At 49.2% G+C, this 13,235-nt stretch overlaps 1 protein-coding gene across 2 annotated transcripts in view; it reads left to right on the top strand.

Annotated features, from left to right (window-relative positions):
* The window catches only part of Efa6 (Exchange factor for Arf 6), a 279,435-nt gene that overhangs the window by 103,387 nt on the left and 162,813 nt on the right, over positions 1–13,235 (top strand). The window contains exon 1 of one of the 2 annotated variants that reach the window (XM_084589582.1): positions 9,209–9,227. The exons of the other annotated variant lie outside the window; for it this stretch is intronic. The gene's annotated coding sequence lies outside the window, so the exon portion shown is untranslated. Of the gene's footprint in view, positions 1–9,208; positions 9,228–13,235 lie in introns of those variants that run through there. 2 annotated transcript variants of the gene reach the window in all.

Here is a 13,235-nt window from a genome sequence, read left to right on the forward strand (position 1 = left end):
CGAGCCTGGCCGTCTCGCTTTTTTTTTTTTTTTTCCATTTTAGGGTAACTTCGAAAGGATTCCGTATGCGCTTAAGATTATGCAGGTCTTGATTTAATACTAGCCTGATAGTCAGGCGGTAGAGAGCCGTGGGCAGTGCGAGCATTCTAAATTAGCCAGTATATGGGAGTGAAATAATAAAATAAAATCAGGTTGCTTCTTGGGGCCTCTATAAGCGTTGTGAGTAATTTTCATGGGGTCTTCGGAACTCGGCAAATGACTTAAGCTTGGATCAGAACAAATATTTTGCACCTCGCTCGCCTTGTGGTAAGCTGGATACCGAGCCAGTAGGCCATGCTACGTTGCGTTATGGCTACAAGCTATGATATGAAAGAGAGATGTTTTACAAGGTCATGATGTTACATTTCATCGTTCATGACTGTACATCTCCTTTGCATACGCTATGACATCGTACATCGGCGTAGGGACGTCATCCGAATTTCATGCCGTGGACGGTCAACAACGGCGGGCGGATTTATGTTGATGGAATATATGATGCTTTTGCATTAAACTGAGCGATGCTTTATTTAAGCACCGCAGTACTTTGCAAATTAGCATATATTGGAAAATTTAAGCACTAATACCTGCCACATACAAATAAGGAAAATGTAATTAATCCCAGCGTTTGTTAACATGTTCGCTGCTGCTATAGGGCGATTACTTCGCACGCACATTCACGAATTAAACGAATAAAGGTTCCAGTTCCACAGACATATTACCAAGATCAAGATTCTCCGCAGTCTACTACAAAAATCCCACGCAGTCAGCAGTCAAGAAAATGTCGAATCACCGAAATGCACAAGGCCGAGCAGAATCCGGTATACATAGGCCGGTAGCGTCTGTTCAGTTGGAGATCAAAATGGCGCCGATGCCATGACAGCTGTGGACTGTCAACTAGCCTTTAGCGGGCGGCGGCGAGTGACCCTTAAAAGGATGGCACCACCCCAAGCCGGGCGGCATCACAACTGTAGGCTCCTTATCCTAATTATTCCCGTAGCATCATCACGCGGCAGTACTGCATTGCCGGCTGGTCTTGGTTTTGTAGGCTCCGTGTCCTGTTTGTTCTCGTGGCGCCATTGCGCGGTTGTACCGCATTGCCGGCTGGTCTTAGTCATGTGGGCTCAATATCCTGATTATTCTCGTGGCGCCGTTGCACGGTTGTACTGCATTGCCGGCTGGTCTTATTAATGTAGGCTCCGTGACAGTATTTTTAATAAACACTTGTGAGCTGCACTTTCGAACGCAGTTCGCTCTAAAACGGATATATCCCCGCAGCACCAAATGGCACCTGCTCAAGTGACAGGCGACAGGCTTCGCCGCATAACAGTAGTGACTAGTGGCGGTGCGGCAAGCGTTCTAGCATTTATCTCGAACTTTGGCGTTCTTATATCTCGCACTAGCCAGAGTTCCGCGTTCCTTTTCTTTCGCCGCCAAGCAACCTTGTAGCACCGTGAAGCCAACCCGACAGGCACTCCATCTGCTTTGCATCATCCGTCGCGGGGACAACGTACCGCACTGTGTGATTGGTGTAGCGACGGTGACTTATTTCGATTAGGACAAAAAGTAATCACTTCTGGACTGCTTTTCAGTCTGGCTGCTCGGCTTCTGCGAAGACGGCGTGTGGCTTCGCTGCACAACTTGGTTGCTTCTGCGGCATCTTCGCGCAACTCTGGTAAACCCCATATAGTAACTATATTCGCACTGATAAACAGCCCCACCTCGCTTGGAGCCTTGCAGCAACCATGCCGTGCGTGCTGTTACGCAGATGGCGAAAACGGCCATAGTTCTTCCTGTAACGTGCCATTTTTACGATACGCAACTGTAGCGCGGGGAAGCCACGCTACTTCTTCCATGCCACGCTCGCTGCCGCTTGATCCGGAGCCGTTGCGGGCTGGTGGTGCTCTGTTCGGCTCGGCGGGAAAGCCAGCCTTACTGGCGCTCTCTCATTTTGCGGTCTTCGGAATCGCCACTAGCGCCTTCGAAATGGAGCTAGAACTTTGGAGAAGGTCTCCTCGTTTAGTAAAAATCGCCCGAGTTGCTGTCGCTTCACTGACTAAAGCGCACAGCTGCTGCGCTTGGTTTTGAAAAAAAAAAAAAAGCTATATATATATATATATATATATATATATATATATATATATATATATATATATATATATACTACGAATTTCGGCTATATCAACGGTTTTGTGATTTTTACGTATTGTTAGGATATTTTATGCTATGTAATAGGGGATGATAATTACACGATTTGCTTACTAAGATTAGCCCATGAACTTTATTTTTTTTAATGACCGATGTTATGTTGTGAAATTGAAGGCTGTTAACATTGACAAGTAGCCCACTTTTTAATGTTTCTATTGAGCATATTGTCAGAAATATAGAATGCCAAAAATATTGGTTTGAAAACTTTTTGACTTGACTCTTCTGCATTGCTTCTCTATAAAATTGCGTCGCTGCGCATGATATTGTGGCCAAAATCATGTCTAACTTCCGCAACATGAAATGCATGGGCGACATCTGCATTTGACGCTTAGTAAATGCGAACGACACCATTTTATAGATATGCATAACGGAAAGCCCACTCAATGTGCTTTCAAATGCGCATGTTTGGCTGTCGATATTTGAAACCATCATATTGATTGAAACGCTTTAAAGAGGGGACTCGCTTTGGTGTTGACAGCCTTCAATTTCGCAATACAATTTTGGCCCATACATTAAAGAACTAAAGGCGTTTGTTAGTGAATTCTTGTTAATTAATCGTGTAACCATTAATCTAACACATGATGTCCGCCCTGTTGTAGACTGCAGCGTTGAAGCCATCACAGGTTTTTAAATAAACAACTATAAGGGGTTAAAATAATCGTGCGGTATGTAGGCATAGGAGCCGTTGCTTACCTGATAGGGCGTTCGATCACCATGCTTTGCAAATCGGGCTTACAGCGGGACGGGCGTATAGCCACGACACGTGCGCAACCGGCGTCCGGTAAGTACGTCTACGTTAGCACGTATCCGCCATGCAGAAATCTTTGAATGTCACAGAAATGAGCGGCGCCGAATATATCTTCAGAGATGGAGCATTTCCTTACGCAAGCGACACGCGTATCTCGTCGCATGCTCTACTTGAACGAATATTTAGGGGAAACGAATCACACTTTCTCGTTCAACACCATTCCCACTTCGTGTCATTGATCAATTCGCTCTCGCCCTATACAATCTGTTCCGCTGACCGTCCTAGTTGGCTCAGTCGGTAGAGCGGCTGCCCCGGAAAGGCGGTGGGTCCCGGGTTCGATCTCCGTATCAGGAGGACTTTTTATTCAACTACGAAATTTCTGAGAAAGCTGGCTAGCTTTCCTTTGTAGCCGTTGGCTGCGCTTGGGTGGATGCCAGTAATTACTCCCTTAATACGCTCTACTGGACGTTATATTCGGCGCACTTAGTTTCTTGTATGTAAACATCTTTTAGTGCTGCAGCACTACTACACGCATTCTCGCAAAAACTCGATTTGACACTTTACCCTTCCGAGGGACTCCTGTCTACAGAAACAAATGTGACAGATACTGCGCCTTTCTTTTCCTGTAAACCAATTGTAGAAGGCCGATGAACTTTGATGCGTTCAACGGAACGCTGGTTGTGTTTGACAAGGGGCGCGCGATGTACCATGAGCAGCGACGCTCAGGCTTTCGTACAAAGTGTGATTCGTATCCAACGCCATCGCTAATAAAAATATTTCTTTAAAAAGGTCGTATCTGTGAAGCACATGCAATGTGTGGTCTGGAAGTATAGCCGCCTGATCAACACAGCAAAATAATTGAGACACAGCAAACACAATCCTATCCAAGCTCCTCCCTGCTGCACGATATTCCGGGCTTAACTGAGTTAAACCATCCGTGTACTTTTTTTTTTTTTTTCTCTCTCTCTCTCATCTGCCGTCTAGCTTTCCGTGCGGGTTTCTTTGTGGTCGTCTCAGCTGTCCTTGCATCCACCCACCGCCGGTAAGAGAAATGCACGGTAACGATCTCACTTTCGGTGGGCAAATGAACCGCGCCGTGCAGGAAGCGAAGGAGGAGGGGCGGAAGCAATAATAGAGAAGGAGGCACCATAGCGGAAAGCTGCGGAATGATTTCGAACACTCACAATCCGTTAACGTGCTCTCGCGTGGCGCAGCACTTGGACATGCAGGTTTGGGCATTTCGTAAGTCTCCGTCTAAACGCGGTCGCCGTGGCCGGAGTTTGGATCTTGCGCCCTCGTAATCAGCTGCCGAACGTCTTAGACGTCGCCAGCAGCTATACTGCGCATTGGAGCGGAGTCTGCGTGAATTTGTCCCCCTCCCCCCTTCGCTGCGGCACTGACTGTGGTTTCCATTTTGTCTTCCTTTATTTCTGTTCGCGGAGCTCTCTTTGCGGTGGTCGCAGTTAGGGAAGTGTCGCTCCCTCGCGCTGATAAGCTTAACGATCTGCGAGCCGCGGTTCGTCTTTTCTTTTAATCCAAATGGACGCGAACCCAGACTCTCAGTAATGGCTCCTCGGCAACTGGCGCTTGGTGCTCGCCGTAGTCTCATTGCGGCTCGCGCTCGAACGGACCCGAACGCGCGCGGACCGTTGTAATTGTTGCTTCTCAAGTCGGTTGTTGCGCTCTCTCCTTTTTTTTTTCTTTTTTTGCTGTTCGCCGCATACAAGAACTGGGTACGCGGCAGCGGAGAAAGTGGAGGGAGAACGGGAATAGGGGGAGTGAGTTGAGCACCGTTTTGCCCATGCAGTTCTCCGAGATTGTGCGCGCTTGCTCGGCTCCGGCTGTAATTAATTTGCGCCGTTGGAGCGAAGGCAGCGTCCATTCGCTTTGCTTCGCAGTCTTTTTCGAAAGCGTGAATTAATCGAGCGGCCTGGAAGACAATCGAATTATCCAAGTCCACTCATTGGCTGGAGCCGGCAAAACTGGCAGCTTTTGCACGTATGTTTCTTGCTGCACCTTGGCACGCTCATTGGTTTCCGCTTCCGAGCACCTCATAGCAAATAGTTTCGATTAAAGGGAAGCAATTTTAGTTTTAGCGCTAAGTAAGGTAGTCGATCTGGTCTTTTTCGTCCGTAATCATGCGTCAGCTATAGTTCCAACTCCGATTTCTTGCATTCACGAGTGTGTGCTTTCTTGCCGTCATGACTGGTGCGACGGGTTGCGTGGAGGTTGGAGGTGATCCCCCTCCCCACCCCCCCCCACCCCCTCAAGCGCGCGCGCGCGCGCGCGCGCGCACACACACACACACACACACACACACACACACACACACACACACACACACACACACACACACACACACACACACACACACACACACACACACACACACACACACACACACACACACACACACACACACACACACACACACACACGCGCGCGCGCGCGCACGCACACGCACACGCACACGCGCACGCGCACACACGCACACACGCACACACACACACACACACAAATTTGAAGGTAGTTTTGCCTTCTGATACCATCGAGTTTGGTCGTAAAATATATTTTGTTGTTTTACGAGAGCTTGAGATGGATGCACGTCTTTTTTTTTTTTTTTTATGGCTCATCTCTCGCTATCCCGCACTGTACTTTGCATCAGTTATTCAGAACAAAGCGGGTAGCCAGGTATTGCGCAAGCACGTATTTAAGAAAGGAGCGAATGTTTGAAATATAAAGCGTTTCTTTCCGAGACCGAGAAGTGGACATGAAATTGCCATGCCGGAAACCAGGTATTTTTTGCCGCTTTCAGTACGGTATAGCCTATCATGATGCGATGATTTCGTCAATATATTGCTACATGTGTTCAGTTCTATTTGAAACACTTTCCTCAGTGTAAGCAAAGTCGGGCAGCCGAGCGCGTTTTGAAAACGGCATATATCTGCAGTTATTTCGTTTCTAATTAGTATTCATTTTCAGCGCCATGCACTTAATGAGAATTGTATCAGCATCCACTTGTGCGTTCCTGAAATTATTGCGGTTTCGTACTGATCTGTAAATCACAGTCATCCGCAAAAAGGCGCACAGTACGCCGCACTGTATGAACTACTACATAATTCAGGCAGAGTAGTAACAAGGGCCAGACACGGAGCTCTGATCTGAAAGATCCTTGACGGGCAACTAGTGCACTTGGACTGGCAGCCATTGAATACAACGTGTTTTCGAAGGGATAGGTATTCGCGTAATCAGCATATCACCTTGTTGTCAAGGTCGTAACCATGAAGCCTCTTTTGTTAACAGATAGTAGGGGGCAACATCAAACGCCTTGCTGTAGTAAAATAAAAAAAAAAATCATTTTGTCTATGGTCTTGCTGTCATCAAAAGCTCCCGCCAGTTCATGCGACAACTCAGATAATTGCGCGATGCATGGAAATCCGTGACTAAAGCCATACATTGGGGCTATAAAGGGGATTACATTTGTTATGCGAGCAATAATGTGCGTATAAACGGAAAAACGGCAGGTTTATATGGTGCGTTGTTATATTTTCTCCCTCTACTGGGGTGGCCGTCTGCAACTATAAGTTTTGGCTTAGAATGAATTAATTTTTTGGAAATGAATTAATAAACAATAAATGAACTAATGCATATAGGTATGCAGTCTCGTTGACGCAAAAAAAAAAAAATCATTTAATGCAGCCAAAGCAGTTGGTTGAACAAAAAATGTTTTAAAGCCAGTTTTAAAAGTGTGCATAATGTTACAAGTTTCTAAGTGCGTACAAATTGTCTTGTTCTGATTTTGAAACTAAAAGTAAAAAAAAAAAAGAAAAAAAAAACGAAACGGTTGTCTTGCCTCTTTTGGGCATGGGGAATCTGAAGCAGCCTCGGCAGCCACGTGTCGAACTACAGTTTTTTCTTTTTTCCTTTTTACGCTTAAGTAATAAGCCTGCGTATAATGAGTCCAGCTGTGACGCACAGTTTATAGTGTGTCTTTTTGTAATTTTTTTTTTTTTTTGATCGGCACACCTTGCTTGCAAATATACTCGCTGGTGGCGACGCGTATAAAGACAGCGCTGCAGTGCTGTAACAGCGTTGAATGACGGCGTCACGAAAGTTGAAATCGTTGTTTGTTTGTTTTTTCCGCAATGATCGCCTGGGGGCGCACGGAGCAGCGCTCTCGTGAATCTGCCGCGAAATGGGGCCAGTGTGGGTAAAGCCTTCTGCACGTCGTTGTGTATGGAGTTCGAGGCGCTGTGCGCATCGAAGTTCGCTTACCAGTCTTTGGTTGTCTGGAAGCGGGCCACTAAATTTTTTTGGGGAAAAAGTAGATGCGTTTGCCGATTTTTCACGCTCTGAATAAACTTGGACTATTACTATCCTAAGTGTAGCGTAAATCCTGAAATGGTGTATATATTCGGATAATGGCTGCACATATCTTTTTCTCGAAATTTTTGCAATGTGCGGCCTTTACTGGAAATAGGCATTTTTCTCTCCCATTTTCAGGCGATATTCGGGGCAAACTATTTCCCATTACAGTTTGACGCTTTGTCTGTTGGTTCCGTCATCGTTGATCGTCACAGACCCTCGCAGACGGCGTTCAGCTGCACAGGGGTGCATATGAGAATGATAGAAGCTACCTGGCAGCTCCTGGGGGTTCTGCACAAGTGCCCATGTGTGGAGCCGCTAATTTCAGCTGATTATCGGCTCCAAAGTTGAGGTGGGCGCCCCATACACGTGTGCGACCCTTGCCCGCGTGTATACGGTATTCTGTTTTCTCAAGCATGCACGCCTTATGAAAAATGCGGTGAGTTCCCATTAGTCATCTGCATATATTTCGATGCGTCTCGTATCGAGTTTTTTTGTCATCCTGCCAAGTTTCTGTTTGTGGCCCCTGTACATCAGCCTGCACTCGGGTCTAGGTCTAGCTGGAGGTTAGATGTTCCTCCGCAGGATATGTCTGGAGTTGGCGACACGGGCACATTGAAGATGCGTCGAAACATATTGTTGTTTCTGCGGCCTTGCCACGTCACTTCCTTCTAGCCAGTGGCTGAAATCTTTTTTTTTTTTTCTCCCTGTGAGGCTTCAATGTTGTCGCATTATAATAATTAAGCTGCCCTGTGGTGTTTTGTAATCCAACATGGGGACACTTTTATAGAGAGTAAACGCTGAAGGAAGACAGCCATTGGGTGATAACTGGTTTTGTAGGCTTTGTGCGCGCCCATTTTAGTCTAGAGGGCTGGTTATCATGAAAATCCTATACTTCGGTCTCGTTGGAGCGGTTGCTGGCCTCACAGTCGCATCGAGCGGCAACCCGTTAAACTCGTGCGTGAAGTGCAGTCCGATCAGCTGCCGCCACATGTGAAGCGGAACTCTCCGCAGGGTAATTATTCTCTCCATCCTAACAAGTACGCCGCAGTCACTTTATTGATTTATCGGTCAGCTTGGGATCTTGCTTGTCGCGGAGAGTGTAGGCGCAGGGCGATCTGCTTGGCCCGTTTTGGACGGTCTCGAAACCGCGGCGGGTGCCGGTTGGCTCTCTCGAGTGAGCCGTGCGAAAGGCGAGTGGGTGGCTTGGTGGGGCTGGCTGCTGGTGCATGTGTTGGCGGGAAGTGTTTCGATTGAGGGCGCTTCGTGAAGTTGGTCGTTCCTCTTTTGCGCCGCCGCGTCGTACCGGTGCTGGCGATGTCGTGACAATGGTAGCGCCGCTGTCCGCCAGATGGCTGCTCCGTCAAGGGAAGACGGAGGAAACGAAGGCGCGCTTCCGCGCACACTTCCGGCGGCTCGCGACGTCGCGAGCCCCCTGTCGTCGGCCCCGCGGCGCAGGCCGTGGGCCCCACCGGCGGCTTCGCGTGATCTAGGCGGCCAGTGTCGATGGTCGCGCGTGCGCCGCCTCTCAGCGGGACTCAAGGATCGGCGACTGGCGCGCGCGCTTTTTTGTTTCGGCTGACCGCGACGACGTCGAGTGGTTCCGGTGACGAACGGGGTGAGGACCATTTGTTCTCCAGGCACGTCGCGCGGGCCACGCTCGCCTGCTGCGTGGGCTCCGGTTTATGTGCCAGAGTGCTTTCCTCGGCTGCGAGCAGTGCCTCCTGCGGTGGAGCGGCCGGATCAGCCCCGGACACGAGCGGTCCGCTGAGTGACCTGTGGGAACTGGGCGACGCTGTTTGCGTGCTCTGGTTGGCGTGCGTTGGCTGCCTCTCAGCGCTGCGGCTGGCCGGCTCTCTGAGGCTGTCAGGTGATGGAGTGGGAGCTGCTTGTCCCTTCGCGTGCGAGCCGCTTGTCGGCCGGCCCGGCGATTCCTTATACACCCTTGAGCTCTGAGCCAAGTGCTGTCACGACGAATCCAGATTGTGTTGGCCCGAGTGTACGTTTCCCTCGAGCGTTTCAGATCGGCTTCGAGATCTGTAACGCCCGAGGGAGAGCGATAAATTTTTGGTACTGTCGGACGCTTTGGATCTGTTGCGATATCCAAAACGTCCGAAGTAGTCTGTGTTCATGCTGGTATCGTTTTTGAGTTTCTTCACTTGGGTGTTTTTCATGTGTCTTTCCAGCCTTCCGTGCCGACTTTTTTGGGTCACTGGCTGACGTCCGTGCGTTGCAAGTGCGTTCTGAAATGCAGAGATTTACTGTTTAAAGGGGTTTCCTTCTCCCGCAAGTGTGCGCATAAGGTAGAATGTAGATGAGAAAATTTGAAGTTTCTCTAGTGTATTTGTCTGCGTCTGCTGGCAGTGAAAAATGAGTGAATGAAAAGAAAATGAATTTCTAAGAACGTTTACGATACTTAACGAACAAGACTTCTTTTTTTTTTTTTTTTTCGTTTGTATGTTTCTGTTCCTGCGCGGTGCGAAGCCGGTACACGGTGGTCGGTTATTTGAGTCCCTGGCATGGAATTATCAAAGAATCGTAGACCCAAACCCTAGCTATAGTGATCTATATGGCAGATACTCGGATGTGGAGTGCTGAATCGTTCCCTTCATGCGCTAGCACAACGGCAGTATCATTTGCCGCTTGGATTGCGTGCTGAGGGGACGCTGCTTCCTCAGCCGCCGGTTCTATAGTTGTTTGCACGTGTTGTTGTTGTTTGTTTGTTTTTGTTTTTTGTAGTTAGGGCGGATCACTAACAGGGGCGGATTTATGGGTCGCTTTCGGAGGGGCCATGGTCTTAACCATGTATTTCTTAACCTTTTTTTGGTAAAAAAAGAAGTATTTCAGCATGATCGTCACATATGTGGAAATTCTTCCCGTGGGAGAGGGAGGCTCCCCCTCTTCTTAAATCCGCCCCTGGTCAGTAATAAATCCATGCGGTGATCATTACTGGTTGCGGGTTATAACTTACCAAATGTGGATTGTGCTTTACCCCGTCACCATGAAAATAGCCGCTTTCGTACTTTGCGAGCTCGCCGGGTAGAGTCGACCAGCTAAGAAGCATAAGATGTCAATTTGAGCTCGCGCAGTTTTCTTGCTTTGGCCGCGGTACTAAAATAGTTGTTTATCATCAAACTGATGGTGGAAGGGAATAAGAGAGAAAGTGACCATTTTAGTTCGTTGTTCAATCAAAACTTCGGAAATAATTTAAAATGCACAAGGACACATTGTGTCGGAGAAAAAAAAAATTATTTGCAATGTGGACAGTGAGGTTTCTTCAGGGGAGTTTCCTTTCTTTCCCTTTAATCGCGCGTTCACAAGCACATTCAGTTTTCATCCTGTTCTCTACTGAAATGAATGGGGGAAAGGCTAGCTGCCATCAGGTGCGGATCCGGCATCTGATGGCAGCTGGCCTTTCCCCCCATAATCCGCAGTCATATGCCGTTTGGACGCTGGGACCGCATCATCGTTCACTCCTCGATTTCATTGCATCAGCCAACCTGTTTTCATTTATTTGACCACACCCTTCATTCATCATAACATTCCTTTTATGCCCTGAGGCAATAAACTTCGCAAAAAAAAAAAAAAAAAAACAGACACCAGGGGCTGTGCATTGTAAGGCTCACCTTTGTAGTTGGCGTGCGGCGGTTGGCCAGCCGACTTGATTTCATTGAGTCTTTTTAGCAAAAAAAAAGAAAAAGAAAGAAAACAAGCAGGTGCAGCCGTCCGTTTCTTTTTCTTTTTTTTTTTTTTTTTGTCACGATCAAAGGGCCCTGGCTTGCAAGTTACGACCAATGACAACTGATTATTTAAATCTGGCGCATTAAGCAAAATATATATTTCTGCTGTTGCTCCTGAATCCTCGTCTCCCTCTTCTTTCTCCATCGCTTAGGAGCGAGGTCATCCTTTCAGGAATACGGTCATGCTTGCAGTATTCAGCTTCTGCCGGCGTGCGCCGATCAAGGGCACGGTCATCGCACGGCAGGATATCGGCCGCTCCACTGCGTGCGCATGACCTGCGTCTCACTCCGTTGGCGGAATGTTTGCATTGTCCGCTGCTGTTTCCTCTCATTTTATTTCTGGTGCCGCCAGCATTCCGTTTCCGTCACTGAACTGGCAGACCTTCCATGCATCCTTGATAAGGGCAGGTCGTCGGGTGCGGGTTGCGTTCTCTCGCTCGTGTTCCGCCCGGCCAAAGCAATCGGGGGCTACCTCCGGCGGTCGTGATGAATGATGCACGGAGGCGCGTTTGTTGGCCCGTCGATACGTATCCGCGCGGACATCTGGTATGCGATGCGTGTCTACGTATACTCTACCTACTGTACGTCCTGCGCAAACAGGTCCGCGCACGTGGATGCGATCGTGTCTTTCCCTCTCAGGGCGCGGGTGACGAGTCGCCGAAGCGTTTCCTCCCCTGGTCGCGCGTGTCGCCGATGGGTGCTATACCGATGGCGGCAAGGAAGCGCCGCCGATGCGGACTCTTGGGACAGCGCCGCTCGCCGATTCCCCGGTGGCTTTCGTCGGGCTGGTTTCCGGCGTAGACTGCTGCTGTTGCTGATAGCGCGGTTGCCCCTGGCGGCCGGTGCGATGCGGTTGGCGCGCTCGATTCCTCCTGCCGGAGCATCGTCCCCCTCTCGTCCGCTAGGGGTTCCTTTCCCTATCCTTGGTCTTTCGTCTCCTTCCGTCCTTCGCTTCTTGCTTTCTTTTTTGATGCTGAAATGTTTATTTCGTGGTTTAGAAATCCAACATTCCAAAGCGACATCGGCTATGAGGGGCGCCGTAATATCGCACGCTACGCGAGCGGCTTGCGTCTCGCTTCCATCGGAACGCGGCCGCCGCAGCTGGTATCGAGCCCACGTCCTCGGGAATTGCAGGCGGTGCGCCCTAGCCAGTTATCCACCGCGGGGGGGTTGCTTCTCGTTTGATACTTACGCTGGGTCGCCGGTGTCTGTCGTGGTCGATCGCGATATGTTCTTGCTACAGACGTAATAAAGGCTTCTCCCTAGTGGAAAGATGGACGGTTAAGTCCGTAGGAAAGGCGCCAAATTAGCTTTGTTGGCGAGCTCGGCTGCGTGGCTCTCTTTGCACCTGTTACGGCGCTGCAAACAAGTAACATCTGTAGCCATATTCATATTAAGATCCGTCCTGGCGACTTCGACGAGTGAGCCGATGTATAGGGCGTATTACGTCTTGGCTTGCTGTAGTAGTACCCTTGGAAACTCGGCAATACGTATGTTTCCCACATTTACTGGCAGCAGGCCTATCGCGGTTAGTGGTACACGCGCGGTTCCTCGTGACCCCATTAGAATCCATTGGTAATGCGCGAGCTCACGCGCTCCCTCCCGCTAACTGTGGTTACGGTAGTACTGAATAACTTGAGTGCGCGTCCGAGAACAGAACGCGGTGTCGATGGTCACATCGTTCGCTCGTGGCAGATTCGGTCATCGTGTTGTAAGCTTGTTAGAGGTAGCGAAGTCGCGCATGCAACTCGCTCCACTCCTTACAAGTGCGCGCACAATACGTGACGCACAAGTACTTGCATGTGTGTGGAACTGACGAGGTTGCAGGTGGCTGCTTGTTAAGACAAGAAAACCGGACTTGGTACCGTGTACGTGCTCAACTTCAGGCCGGCCTGAGTCATGCACGCGCGTTCACGTTATTTTCTTGGGATCGTTCGTTATATGTGTACTCCTGTGCGCGAGAAGTGTCGAGTGTTGCAAGCGCGTCTAAAATAACCGACCCGACCGACAGCGCCTTCGGGGCTTAGCATGTGAATGCGGTGTTTCGTTGACGGAATTGGCACCATGACGCACTTGCATCGCGTGCAGTTGGCACTGCGTTGCAGCGTGCCGGAGTCCCGCTATGAACGTATGAAGGG

This window comes from Amblyomma maculatum, chromosome 1, assembly GCF_055883805.1.
Source record: "Amblyomma maculatum isolate TAMU_Amacu chromosome 1, ASM5588380v1, whole genome shotgun sequence".
Taxonomy (NCBI): domain Eukaryota; kingdom Metazoa; phylum Arthropoda; class Arachnida; order Ixodida; family Ixodidae; genus Amblyomma; species Amblyomma maculatum.